Source organism: Scyliorhinus torazame, chromosome 24, assembly GCF_047496885.1.
Source record: "Scyliorhinus torazame isolate Kashiwa2021f chromosome 24, sScyTor2.1, whole genome shotgun sequence".
NCBI classification, from domain to species: domain Eukaryota; kingdom Metazoa; phylum Chordata; class Chondrichthyes; order Carcharhiniformes; family Scyliorhinidae; genus Scyliorhinus; species Scyliorhinus torazame.
The window spans coordinates 16,663,094-16,666,407 of record NC_092730.1 but is presented as its reverse complement, the minus strand read 5'-3'; positions in this window follow the sequence as shown (position 1 = coordinate 16,666,407).

The following is a 3,314-nucleotide window of genomic DNA, read 5'->3' as shown; positions in this document are numbered from 1 at the left end:
CCGACTCTCTCTTCAGGCTCCAAGCTCCCCTTTGGCCAATGCAGCAGCAACCCAGTCCCCCCCCCCCCCGCCCCCCAGCTAGGTCCCCCCCTAGCTGCATTGCTCCCCCCATAACACTCCCGTAAGTCAGATGACTCCTGCTGACCCCGGCCGCTCCCGCCACTCCATCGACACCCCCAGTGTGAGAATCTCTCCCCCCCCCCCTCCTGTCCCATCAGGGGGCACTCCTCTCCAGCACCACCCCTACCCCCGACCCCCCCCCCCCTCCCTTCCCTAGCGCTGGAAAAAGCCGGCGCTTTCCACCAAGCCGGTCCTGCCCCTTCTGGCGCAGCTCCCTTTCACGGCCTGATCCCAGCTCCCCCACCTCGGGCCTCCCCTCTCCCCTCCCCCCCCAATGGGGCCTCTCTTCCAACCACCGACGCCCACACTCTCACCAAACCCCGACTACGAACCATTTCACCCAACCCCACCCTGCACCCAAAAACAAACAGTACCAAACAGAACATCCTCCCAAAACACAACAATCACATCAATCCCCTCGACATCCCCTCGCAACCGACCCTCAATCCGAGTTCATCTTTTCGGCCTGGATAAAGGTCCACGCCTCCTCCGGCGTCTCGAAGTAGTGGTGGCGGTCCTTGAAAGTGACCCATAGTCGCGCCGGCTGCAACATTCCAATTTCACCCCCTTCCGATGCAGAACCGCCTTAGCCCGATTGTACCCGGCCCTCTTCTTGGCCACCTCCGCGCTCCAGTCCTGGTATATCCGGACCTCTGCATTCTCCCACCTGCTGCTCCGCTCCTTCTTTGCCCACCTTAGGACACACTCCCTGCCCACGAAGCGGTGGAACCGCACCAGCACCGCCTGCGGCGGCTCGTTGGGCTTGGGCCTCCTCGCCAGGATTCGCTGGGCCTCCTCCAGCTCCAGGGGCCACGGGAAGGCCCCCGCGCCCATCAATGTGTTCAGCATCGTGACCACGTATGCTCCAACATCCGACCCCTCCACTCCGTCCGGGAGACACAGAATCTGCAGGTTCTTCCTCCTCGGCCGATTCTCCATGTCCTCGAACTTCTCCTGCCATTTTCTATGCATCGCCTCGTGTGCCTCCACCTTCACCGCCCAATAGCTCGTCCTCATTCTCCGAGGCCTTTTGCCGCAGCTCCCGGATCGCTGCCCCTTGGGCCTTCTGGGTCTCGAGCAGCTTGTCTATCGAAGCCTTCAATGGCTCCAACAGCTCTGCCTTCAATTCCGTGAAGCAGCGCTGGAGAAACTCCTGCTGTTCCTGCGACCACTGCGTCCACGCTGCCTGGTCTCCACCCGCCGCCATCTTGGTTTTCCTCCCTCGCACTTTTCGCTGCTCCAAAACTACTTTTTTCACCGCTCCACTCCTGGTCCAATCCATACAGTGCCAGAGAAATGTTACTGTCACCTTCCCACACTGGGAACCGTCGAACAAATTCCGCTGGGGGCCCTAAAAAGAGCCCGAAAGTCAGTTTCTGGCATGAGCTGCCGAACATGCGGCTTAGGTCCGCATAGCCGCAACCGGAAGTCCCTCCTTCGTTTTGTTGACATTGAGGGAGAGATTATTGTCGTCGCACCAGTTCACCAGATTCTCTGTCTCATTCCTATACTCTGTCTCGACATTGTTCGAAATCAGACCCACTACGGTGGTGTCATCAGCAAATTTGAAGATCGAGTTGGAGGGGAATTTGGCCACACAGTCATAGGTGTATAAAGAGTATAGTAGGGGGCTGAGGACACAGCCTTGTGGGGCACCGGTGTTGAGGATGATCGTGGAGGAGGTGTTGTTGCCTACTGATTGTGGTCTGTGCGTTAGAAAGTTCAGGATCCAGTCACAGAGAGGAGACGAGGCCAAGGCCACAGAGTTTGGAGATGAGTTTTGTAGGAATGATGGTGTTGAAGGCTGAGCTGTAGTCGATAAATAGGAGTCTGACATAGATGTCTTTGTTATCTAGGTGTTCCAGGGTAGAGTGCAGGGCCATGGAGATGGTGTCTGCTGTGGACCTGTTGCAGTGGTAGGCAAACTAGTGGATCAAGGCAATCTGGGAGGCTGGAGTTGATTCGTGCCATGACTAACCTTTCGAAGCACTTCATGATGATGGATGTCAGAGCCACTGGACGATAGTCATTAAGGCACGCTGCTTGACTTTTTTTTGGTACAGGGATGATGGTCGTCTTCTTGAAGCAGATAGGGACCTCGGATTGTAGAGAGAGGTTGAAGATGTCTGCGAATACTCCCGCCAGCTGATCCGCACAAGACCTGCGTGCTCGTCCGGGTACCCCATCCGGGCCAGGGGCTTTCCGTGGGTTGACCTTCGAGAAGGCTGCTCTGACGTCTGCAGTGGTGATCTCAGATACAAGTTCCTCCGTGGCTTCTGGGGTGGAGGGCTCGCTCTTGCTGACCTCTTGCTCAAAGCGGGCATAGAATGCGTTTAGCTCATCAGGGAGGGGAGCTGGAGCCGACGATTTTACATGCCTTCATCCTGTAGCCTGTTATGTCTTGCAGACCTTGCCATAGACGGCGGGGGTCCGTGTGGCTAGCCTGGGACTCGAGCTTGGTCTGGTACTGTCTTTTGGCATCTTTGATGGATTTCTTTAGATCATATCTGGCTTTCTTGTAGAGGTCAGGGTCGCTGCGCAGTACCAGTTACAAAGATGGCGGAGGGGGAAGGGTTGGCGGCGGCAGGGGAGCTGCAGATGGAGCAATTGACGGGCTCCATCAAAGAGGAGTTTTGGCAGCAAAGGAAGGAGATACAGAGCGACCGGTCGGAGGCGATTGAGGGAGCTGGGGCACCTCTTCACGGGACTCTGGAGCGGGTGGAAAAGGGTCTCGAGACACGGGGGCGCCGAGGTGGAGAAGGTGGGGTCCGACCAGAATGACCGCATTGTGTCTTTGGAAGAGGAGGTGACGATCCTGGGGGATCTGTGCAAGTCGCTGCGGACGAAGGTGGAGGAGTGGGAGAATAGGCCCAGGCGACAAAATCTGCGGGTTGTGGATCCACCGGAGCGAGTGGAGGGAACAAGCGCCATGGACTATGTCGCCCGGATATTGGCCAGGTTGGTGGAGGAGAAGGTGTTGGACAAGGCCTCTGAGGTTGGACGGGCTCATAGGCCCTTGAGGCAGAAGCGAGAGCAGGGGAGCCACCGCAGGGCAGTGATTGTGCAGATGCACAGGCTTTTGGACAAGGAGAAGTTCCTGAGGTGGGCCGAGCGAAACGGGTCTGTGAATGGGAGGGAAATCGAGTCCGGATTTATCAGGACATTGGAGCGAAGTTGGCCAGGATGCGAGCGGG